This window comes from Aotus nancymaae, unplaced genomic scaffold (assembly GCF_030222135.1).
Source record: "Aotus nancymaae isolate 86718 unplaced genomic scaffold, 86718_ANA_hifiasm-v0.15.2.pri h1tg000076l, whole genome shotgun sequence".
Taxonomy (NCBI): Eukaryota; Metazoa; Chordata; class Mammalia; order Primates; family Aotidae; genus Aotus; species Aotus nancymaae.
This window is the reverse complement of record NW_026988491.1, coordinates 8,036,720-8,047,850: the sequence shown is the minus strand read 5'-3', so window position 1 is coordinate 8,047,850 and position 11,131 is coordinate 8,036,720. Positions and strand designations below refer to the sequence as shown.

The 11,131-nt window shown below is 40.5% G+C and overlaps 1 non-coding gene across 1 annotated transcript; it reads right to left on the bottom strand.

The window, feature by feature from the left end:
• Positions 1-10,526: 10,526 nt before the first annotated feature.
• Positions 10,527-10,588, bottom strand: LOC135271377 (U7 small nuclear RNA). The gene has a single exon (XR_010339474.1). It is a non-coding gene; the product is annotated as a U7 small nuclear RNA (small nuclear RNA).
• Between the last annotated feature and the right edge of the window lie 543 nt (positions 10,589-11,131).

Below are 11,131 nucleotides of genomic sequence, written 5' to 3'. Positions count from 1 at the left end.
CAGAAGTTGGAATAGGTTAAGAACCTAAAATCAGCTCAAGCTTATATGCTTTGGGATTCCTTTCTTTTTCTTGGGAGAAAAAGACAGGCTTATTTTCTTTATGGAAATTCTAGATTCATAAATACTGGTTTTTGCTCTGATTTTCAGGGTCCTTCTAATCTGCTGCTCTGTGAGGGCCAAGACTTGGAAGTAATCACTCTAGAAATCTTACCAAAGCAATGTTTCATCACTGCTCTTGAATATAAGAGAGCCAGCATGAAATTTCAGTATGGCAGTTATTTTACTTAAGAACTTTGAAAATGTCACTCCACAGTTCTCTGAACTCAATTGTTGTTTATGAGACTCTGCTGTCAATCTAATTATAATTATTTTGTAAGATATTTCCTCTCTCCTTGCTTTTAAGGTTGTACTTTTGTCTTTATTGTTTAGAAGTTTTACCATGATGTGTTAAGACATGGGTTGGTTTTTATTCTTCTTAGGACTCCATGTACCTTTTCAAGTCATCTTTTTTCCACTTAGATAAATTCTTAGCCATTGTCTCACCAAATATTGCCTACCTTCCATCTTTCTGTTTCCTCCTACTGGAATCTTCTAATTTCCCTTTTCTGAACATTCTGTAAGATGTATCCTTGTACCTTCTTATGCTATCATTTTCAAATATCTCATAATTTCTGTGACAAACTCTAAAAGCTACTTTATTTCCTTATGTTTATCTTCCAGTTTACTGAGTCTCTTTTATTCTATTTTATTTTACTTTAGGTGGACACTATATCCAGCATTTCTCCCCATGTTATCCCTCCCCACCTTCCCCACCCCGTGCTGTCCCTCCCCTACCCCCACAACTGCCCCCAGTGTGTGATGCTCCTCTCTAAGTCCACATGTTCTCATTGTCCAACACCTGCCTATGAATGAGAACATGCGGTGTTTGGTTTTCTGTTCTTGTGTCAGTTTGCTGAGAACGATGGCTTACAGATTCATCCAAGTCCCTAAAAAGGACACAAACTCATCATTTTTTATGGCTGCATAGTATTCTATGGTATATATGTACCACATTTTCTTTGTCCAGTCTATCATTGATGGGCATGTGAGTTGGTTCCAGGTCTTTGCTATTGTACACAGGGCTGCAATGAACATATGTGTGTATGCGTCTTTATAGTAGAATGATTTATAGTCCTTTGGGTATATACCCAGTAATGGGATTGCTGGGTCAAATGGAATTTCTATTTCTAGATCCTTGAGAAATCACCACACTGTCCTCCACATTGGTTGAACTAATTTACACTCCCACCAACTGTGTAGGAGTGTTCCTATTTCTCCACATCCTCTCCAGCATCTGTTGTCTCCAGATTTTTTAATGATCACCATCATTCTAACTGGCATGAGATGGTACCTCAATGAGGTTTTGATTTGCATTTCTCTAATGACCAGTGATGATGAGCATTTTTTCATATGTTTCTTGGCCTCATATATGTCTTCTTCTGAAAAGTGTCTGTTCATATCCTTCACCCAGTTTTGAATGGGGTTTTTTTTTCTTGTATATCTGTTTTAGTTGTTTGTAGATTCTGGATATTAGCCCTTTGTCAGATGGGTAGATTGCAAAATTTTTTTCCCATTCTGTTGGTTGCCAGTTCACTCTAATGATGGTTTCTTTTGCTGTATAGAAGCTCTGAATTTTAATTAGATCCCATTTGTCTATCTTGGCTTTTGTTGCCATCACTTTTGGTGTTTTAGTCATGAAGTCCTTGCCTATGCCTATGTCCTGGATGGTTTTGCCTACATTTTCTTCTAGTGCTTTTATGGTGTTAGGTTTTATGTTTAAATCTTTAATCCATCTGGAGTTAATTTTAGTTTAAGGTGACAGGAAGGGGTCCAGTTTCTGCTTTCTGCACATTGCTAGCCAGTTTTCTCAACATCATTTATTAAACATAGTAGTCCTTTCCCCATTGCTTGTTTTTGTCAGGTCTGTCAAAGATCAGAAGGTTGTAGATGTGTGGTGTTGCTTCTGGGGCCTCTGTTCTGTCCCATTGGTTTATGTCTCTGTTCTGGTACCAGTACCATGCTGTTTTGATTACTGTAGCCTTGTAGTATAGTTTGAAGTCTGGCAGTGTGATGCCTCCGGCTTTGTGCTTTTTGCTTAGGATTGTCTTGGTTATGTGGCCTCTCTTGTGATTCCATATGAAGTTTAAAGTGGTTTTTTCCAGTTCTGTGAAGAAGGTCATTGGCAGCATTTCAAGGTTCCCAGCCATATGCAAGGGTCTCTACTACAACTTGTTTTCTTTCTCTTTCTCTCTTTCTCCACCTTCCCCTTTTTTTATCTCTCTACCCTCTCACTTCTCCAGGTCAAATCTCCTACCCACTGTGTGGTTGTAAAACTCTCAGTCACTGGTTGCTAAGACCCCTGTGAATCGGCACAGCACTATCTCTTACTTAACACTCTTGCCTTAATTTTCCATTTTGTTTCTAGCCCTTAAGCATTTTTTTCTTTCCTTTGAGCTCAGCATAAAGGCTAGGAGCAAAGCTGGTATTGCAGAGATAGACATATTCAATTAAAAGACTGTGTATTACATTTCTTCCTGACTTTGGCCAGTATTTATGGCAATAAGAAAGTCCTGCAACATGAGCTCAGCCTGCCATGTTGTCAGAGATTGCCTTCACCCAATATTATGGATTTAGTTTTCACATAGAGCCAATGTTGAAAGAGTTTGCAAGGCTAACTTCACAGTAGCTTCCATAGAACCACTCTGATTTTGAGACACTAGTCAAGAAGGAGAATAATTGTGCTGGGTAAAATTTTACTCCCATGTAATGTTTGCCTCACAATGTAGCAGTCAGGGTAAGGAAGCACTTCCATTTCCGTTATGATTTAATTTGAATTGCAGCTATGCTACATTTATCTGTGTCACCAAATGATAACAAAGAACATTTATTGAGCTCTTACCTATGTGCCAGGCAGTGCTCTAAATACTTCACATATGTAATTTAATTTTATCTTTATAACAAAGAACTGAAGCACAGACAGAATACATAACTTGCTCATGGTCACACAAGTGGTAGAGCTAACATTCAAATCTGGGCATTCTAATGCTACAGTCTCATGCTTATTTAAGTGACCACTTAAATAAATACATGTTGAATGAATAGAAATATGTTGAAATTATACCATTACTATGGTCATTATCACCATCATCATCATCATCATCTTTGGGGAAGAAGAATGCATTTAAAATAGATCCTTGCTGACTGTGAGCAAACAGATGATGGATGAACAAGAAAACCTACAGGCAAGAATTACGTTAAGTAAGTTGCATAGGAATGTGCTCAGCCCAAAGGTTTATATTTTTAATTAGAACCGTGACAAATTGTCTTTTTTTCCCCCATACAGAGCTCCAAGCACACTACTTATGCAGCTAAGCACTGTGGAAAGTTTTTCTGTCAAAACCAGCTTTATTTCTTCTAAAATCTTCAGTTCTTAGAACTGCAAATGGAAAACGTGAAATAAGACAAATTTAAAAATGATTTTTGGTGGCATCCTGTAGATACAATGTTCTGTACAGTGCAAAGAGCACATTTTTAAAAGAAGGTTTGGGGTCAAATCTAAGCTTCAATGCTTCCTGTACCTCAGTTTCTCCACTTGTAGAGTGAACAATGGAGAGATAAACTAGTTGGGCTGTTCTGAAGACCAATTTAGATAATGTAACTGGGGAACAGAGTTCTGTGTCTGAGTCATAATACTTCTGAACCCCTGATCATAGAAAGAGTGGACACATCATTTTTTTCTCTAAGGCCTAACAATATAAGCTTGGGTTGTCCTTGGGACTGGCTCTTCCTCTGTGCAGAAGGAAACCACTGCAGAACAGCATGGTCTAATAGTTAGGAGCACTGACTACAGAGCCAAATGACCTGCTGTAAACCTTAATCTGCTACCAGCTGACTGTATGACTATGGGCAAGGTTCTCTGTGCCTCAGTGTCCTTGTCTGTCAAATGAGCATAAAAGTAGATGCTATCTCATAAGGTTGCTATTAGGATTAAATGAGCTAATATTTGGTAGCTGGTACTTAATAGGTGTTTATGTAAGGGCCTGTTAAATAAATAAATAATACAGTCACTCAGAGTTAAAGATAAACGAGGTGGGTGGATGACCTGAGGTCAAGAGTTTAAGACCAGTCTGGATAACATGGAGAAACCCCATCTCTACTAAAAATACAAAATGAGCTAGTCATGATGGTACATGCCTGTAACCCCAACTACTTAGGAGGCTGAGGCAGGAGAATTGCTTGAACCCAGGAGGCGGAGGTTACAGTGAGCCAAGAATACACCATTGCACTCCAGCCTGGGCAATGAGAGTGAAACTCCATCTCAAAAAAAAAAAAAAAAAATAGATGAATGGTGAGTTTCAAATGCATATGCTTGGGACACTTATTTAAAACTGCTACTTAATAATTTAAAGGCTATCTTCATCATAGGTGAGTGCATCTCTAGTGAGATGTTTTTCTTAAGTTTTTATTTTGTTGCTTCCTTTCGCGAGGCCCAGAGAATGTGAAGGGGCTGGAATTGTAATTGTAAGACTTTAAAAGGAGGTTTCTTGTCTGGATAGATGAATGAGGCTGAGTGCCTCATGGCCTGAGGTCAGGGGCTTTAGATCACTGTGACAGGAGTGACCTCCTGGGAAGGGACAGGGTGGATGTGTCCTAGAAGCAACGATCCCTGACCATCCAGTCACAGTCTAGTGTCCTCATTTTATTTTTGCAATTTGGCAAAACACATCCAATCTGAAGACCTTGTATTTGCTGTGTATTGGGACGTCAAGAAGAACTTCGGGTCTACCATGGTGGAGAAATAGGTATAGCAATGTGCAAAGTGGCCCTGAGAGGCTGGTGACAATGTGGAGACATGATTTTAAGGCAACCATGGTGAATGGACTTAAGCTCATAGAAGCTACCCAACAGAAGAGGTGACAAGCAGCAAAGAGATTTTTGAAACATAAAGTAGTCTTTGGAAATTCTCAGAATGCTAGTGTGGCAACTCCTCAAAGAACTAAAAACAGAACTACCATTCAACCCAGCAATCCCATCACTGGGTATATACCCAAAGGAATGTAAATAGTTCTACCGTAAAGACTCATGCACACAAATGTTTATTGCAGCACAGATGGCCATCAATGGTGGACTGGATAAAGAAAATGTGGTATAAATACACCATGGAATACTATGCAGCCATAAAAAAGAATAAGATCATGTCCTTTGTAGGAACACAGATGAAGCTAGAGGCCATTATCCTAAGTAAACTAATGCAGGAACAAAAAACAAAATACCACGTTATCACTTATAAGTGAGAGCTAAATAATGAGAACACATAGAAACATAGAGGGGAACAACAAACACTGGGGCATAGTTGAGGGTGGAGGGTAAAGGTCAGAAAAAATAACTATTGGGTACTATGCTTAGTACCTGGGCGATAAAATAATCTGTACACCAAACCCCCATGACACAAGTTTACCTGTATAACAAACCTTCACATGTACCCCTGAACCTAAGATAAAAGTTAATAAAAGAAAAATAAAGAAAATAAAAAGAAAAGAGAAATACCTGGAAAATGCCCTAGCCTCCCAGAAAGCTGTAAGATGAGTGCTTATATTCTTATATTATTTGATTATTTAAAAATACTTAACTGTGAAAATCTGTAGAAGATGGCCATCCAATGTTTATTCTTAAAGCAGCTAGCACAGTGCCCAGCACGTTGCAGATGCTCAATCATTGAGCCCCTTATTTCTTTTTATCCTTTGTGAACTAAGGTCCTTCCAAGGCACCCAGAACTAGTGGTGGTTTCCTTGTGTCCTGCTCCCAGGTCCAGAACAGCCTCAACCACTTTGCCAAGCAGACTATCCTACCCTCCCTCTCCTGGTTGGTCTCCCTCTATCATGCCCAAGGCTGCACCACCCAGGGACACCTCTTCCCTGACATCGGAGTAGATGTGGAAAAGCAGTGTCTTCTTTTGGCATGCTGAGCAGAGGCTTTCTCAATGAGCCATTTGACAGCCCTGACAGCCCATGCCAGAGGGACCTTCATCCAGAAAATGTGGAGTATAGAATTACCTGGGTTTCCAGCCAGTGACCTGGCAGATGCTTGCCTACCCAGCAGGGTCTGTGCTCACATAAGCATTTCCTGCAAAAGAAGAAAAATAAATCTCTTCTCCCTTGCCCTCCAAACAAATGACTTTGAGTAATTGTTCTGATTCACTTCCTCTGGCTGACAGGCCTGGCTCTATCGTCTTCTGACAGGGGCTGACAGCCTGTGGCCTACCTCTCCTTGTTCTTCCAGACACCAGCTCTTTTTGTCCTGTTGCTAACAAGTGCGACACTCTGTGCTGCCTTTGACAAGGCCTGCAGGTTGGGATCAGATGCACTATTCAGCTGGCTCCAGGGAGCTTGTTGGATCTTGGTTCAGGTCACAGTGGATCCAAGTCCTAGGCCCACACTTCTCAAAGTATGATATGTGCACAACAGGTAATACATGATGGTTTGCTGTAGTATGTGGACTGAAGACTTTACTGTAGTAGAAAGACACCAATTTTCATTTAGAATATAGAGCTTCCCCTTAGGTTAGGTTTTTAACTCAAATCATTTAAGGAAAACAAGTGAGTCAATTAAAGGAGATAATAGCTCTGGCAGAATATGGGCATGGAAAAAGTCACAAAGGCAATCTATGATACCATGTAGGCAAATGTGACTCAGGGAGGAAGCTATGCTGTTTACACATACAGAACACTTATTCATCTATCCGTTCACTCAGCACTTTTTGAGCACTTTCTATGTGCCCCTTACTATCCTAGGCTGTTGCAGAGCTGGGAGAGTAGAGGTGGCTGTGAGCATACACAGACGCTGACCAACGGCAGGGCTGGATGAGCATCTGTGAATTGTTTTGGGATTGACTGACTGATGTACAGCAAAAATGAGCTGCAGGGCCAGGTGCTTTGTAGCTCTGAGAGGAAGGGTCTGGTACCAGACCTAAAGTAAGATAATGTCAAAGGCTGGTCCACCCAGAACTTGACATTTTTAGGTAAGTATATAACAAATATGGTTCCTGGAGTCCAAACCGAGTCACAGATATGCAAGTCTAATCCAGCAGATGACCTTTGAGGGGCTGAATTGCATGAGGGATGCTTCTATTGAATGAGGGAGGGAGAGATGTGGTGTATAGGTATCATCCTTTTCCTTAACATGGTATAAGAACCATTACTTACTGACCATTGGACAGATTGGGCACCACACAGCCCTGGACGGTGTCTTTCTTATCTTAGGCATTATTTGCACCTGAATTGTGGCAATTCCAGGCAGATGACAGTAAACACTCTGGCTCTATCCCAATCAGCCTACTATAACCATTTTGTAGTAGATGAAAGTAAAGTATCTTGAAGAAGAGGTGCCGTTAGCAAATGCACAGGCCAATTCCTGAAATGCCCAAGTGGCACCACATGAGGCATCTTTTTTTTTTATCTGGATGTTGCCTACCATCAAATTCCTGGCTCATTTTCTGCTCAAGCCTCTGCCTTACCCCTTTGATTTAATTCAAGGCTTTAGGAAGCAAACAGATAGCAGTCTACTTTCTCCACCTGAGAGATAGGCCAAAGAATCAGGCAGATAAAGATGAAAATATCACTGTTATTACAAATGAAACTAGAGTAAAGTGGGTCAGCCTGTTGGAAAGCAATCTTGCCAACTAACCCTGAATAAAGCATATTTATTTATCCAGACACTGTCACGACTTCTTCATACCCACACCCCTCTCTAATAGGGGCAGGCCCTTTACAACATGTAAGTGAGCAGGTGAGAAAGGTGTGCAGGTAGGCAGACCCCAATTAGGGGAGACTTGGGGGTGGGTGGGTTGAAATTCTGTGTTTTAAGTCATGTTGCCTCCTCTGGATAAAAAGTCCAGAAATATTACTCAAATGGAGGCCCCTCTAGTTGTGAATGAGGTACCTAGGGCTGTGGTAACAAACTGCCAAAAAAACAGGTGGCAAAACCAACAGGTATTTATTCTATAGCAGTCTGGAGGCCAAAAGTCCCAAATCAAAGTGTGGGCAACATCACACTCCCCTTGAAGGTGCTACTCCTTGCCTCTTTCAGTTTCTGGTGGTTCTAGGGTTCCTTGGCTTGTGGCTGTGTCATTCCAGTTTCTGCCTCTGTCTTCACATGGTCTTCTGTGTGTGCGTCTCCACTTCCGACTCAAAATGTCGGAATTGGATTGGATTGCTTGCTATTGTATTGAGAGCTTACCTAAATAATCTAGGATAATGTCATCTGGAGGTCCTTCACTTAATTACATTGCAAAGACCTTTTCTCCAAAGGTCACATTTACACATTTTGGGAGTTAAGATGTTGAGATTTTTTTTGTGTTGAGGGCGGGGGCACCATTCCTTCCACCAAATAAATACCAATTTCACATGAATTATAGATCTCAATTTTAGAAACAGATAAAGTTTTTTTTTTTTTTTTTTTTTTTTTTGAGACAGAGTTTTGCTCTTTCGCCCAGGATGGAGTGAAGTGGCATAATCTTGGCTCACTACAACCCCTGCCTCTCAAATTCAAGTGATTCTCCTCCTTCAGCCTCTGAAGTGCTGGGATTACAGGCATGTGCCACCATGCCTGGCTATGTATTTGTATTTTTAGTTAAGACAGGGTTTCATCATGTTGGCCAGGCTGGTCTCGAACTCCTGACCTCAGATGATTTGCCTGCCTTGGCCTCCCAAACTGCTAGGATTACAGGAGTGAGCCAGCCAGCAAACCCAGCCTTAAACCGATGAAGAATATTTCTACGACTTCAACAAGGATGTCTTAAGGAAAAACAAAAGCACACAGATCATAAAGGAGATTGTTGATAGTTTCTCCTACACTGCATTGGAAATTTCTACTCATCAAGGACACCATTGAAAAGTGGAAAGATAATTAAAAACTGGGATAAAATATTCTCTCTCTACATAAATAATAAGGGTCAATATTCAGTATATACAATAACTTACAAATTAAAAAGCTAAAGACAAGCATCCCAATAGGAAAATGGGCAAAAATAGAAACAACCTGTTATTCAAACAAATAAATAAATAAACGTTCTATGAACATAAAGTGATGCTCTTAGTTTGGGTTCCCCCTAAAAGACCATGAAACAAGACTTTTGCACAAGTAGTTTACTTGAAAGGTGACTCCAAGTGTCACAAGAAAGTGGGAAGAGTAAGACAAGGATTGTAAAAAAGTAAAACAAAACCAAGAATCAATGATCATTTCACCACGGAGGGTAACAGGGTAAAGCCCCAGTGATACTCTCTGAGACACCATGTGGCACATGACCCCACACTGTCACAGCAGAGGAGTCATCCCATCTCCTGGGTAAAGCCCTCAGGCAGAAAAGAAGAAAGACAGATGCAGGAGACTGCAGTGGGAAGCCAGCAGAGTGCTTGGAGACATGTGAGAGCTAGAGGGAAACTCAGGTAAGGCAAGGAAAAATGGAGCACTAGCTGCAGGTGCTCAATCTCATTAACAGGAAAACGTAGATGAGAACAACAATAAGCATTGCACCCTTCTAAGACTGGCAAAAGTTAAAACGTCTGACAGTACTTAGGGCAGACAGGAATGTGGAACAATGAGGACTTTTGAACAAAGGCTGGCATGCAAATAAGCTAATCGACAAGGATGGATAGAGTTGGACAGCCTTTTCTATGCAAGTGAAACTGTCCCACATGTACACAACATTCATAGCATCATAGAAAACAGTCTGGAAGCAACCTAAATATCTATCAATGGTAGAATGAATACATAAATTGTGATCGTTAATATCTAACAGCAAAAAATTTATTAAGCAGTAGTTCTCCAGGACTGATAGCATTGGCATCATATGGAAACTTATGAGAAATGTTAATTTTCAGGTCCTAACTTAGCCCAGCTGCAGAAACTCTGGGGGTTGAGCTCAGCAATCTGTGTATTACTAAGCCCTCAAGGCAATTTTAGTGCACACTAAAGTTTGAGAACCACTGAAGTAGAGGTATGTTAGCACAGATTAGTCTCCCAAACATAATGTGGGGCAAAAAGTTGGGGGCATGACAATACATTCATATGACACCATTATATAAAATGTTTAAATATTCACTATAGTATTATATTGCCCATGAATGCATACATATGAAGTAGTAAAATGAAACAAAATGCATAGGAATGATAAATACTAAGTTCAGGCTGGTGTTGACTGTGGGAGGGAAATGAATAGGATACATAGTTTGCAGGGATATATAGGAGATTTCAACTATACTAATAATACGGTATTCTTTAAATAATGTATTATTCCTTATAATAGGAGTAACGATTGAAGAAAAACCATATAACATGAAATTTACCATCTTAACCAGGATCTCACAGTGTTGCCCAGGCTGGTCTTGAACTTCTGTCCTCAAGTGATCCTTCCCTACTTAGCCTCTCAAAGTGCTGGTATTACAGCTGTTAGACATTGCGACTAGCCTTATCATAACTTTTTTTTTTGGCGGGGGCTTTCCAGCAAAAACCGGAAAGCCTGCTAGACAAATTCTAAAAGAGCTGTAACACTAACTTTTTTTTTTTTTTTTTTTTGAGATGGAGTCTCACTCTGTCACCCAGGCTGGAGTAGAGTGATACACTCTTAGCTCACTGCAGCCTCTGCCTCCCAGGTTCAAGCAATTCTCCTTCCTCAGCCTCCCAAGCAGCTGGGATTACAGGCGCCCACCACCATGTCCAGCTAATTTTTCTATATTTAGTAGAGATGGTATTTCACCATATTGACCAAGGTGGTCTGGTAATCCCCACCCACCTTGGCCTCCCAAAATGCTGGGATTACAGGTATGAGCCAACTCTCTGGGCCCCATAGCTTCTTAATTAACTTCTTGAATACTTCATTTGTCTGACATTTAAGGCACCATCACTTACCTATATATTGCAACCATATTAAATGTCCACTGCACATTTTTTGTCCTTTCTCTCTGCCATGCCTATTTGCATACTACTGTTTTTGCCTGGAATACCCTGATCTCATACTTTACACGCACAAAGCCTATTCATCCTCCAAAACCCAGTTCACAGATCAATTATTTGAAGTCTTCTCTGATCTCAACATT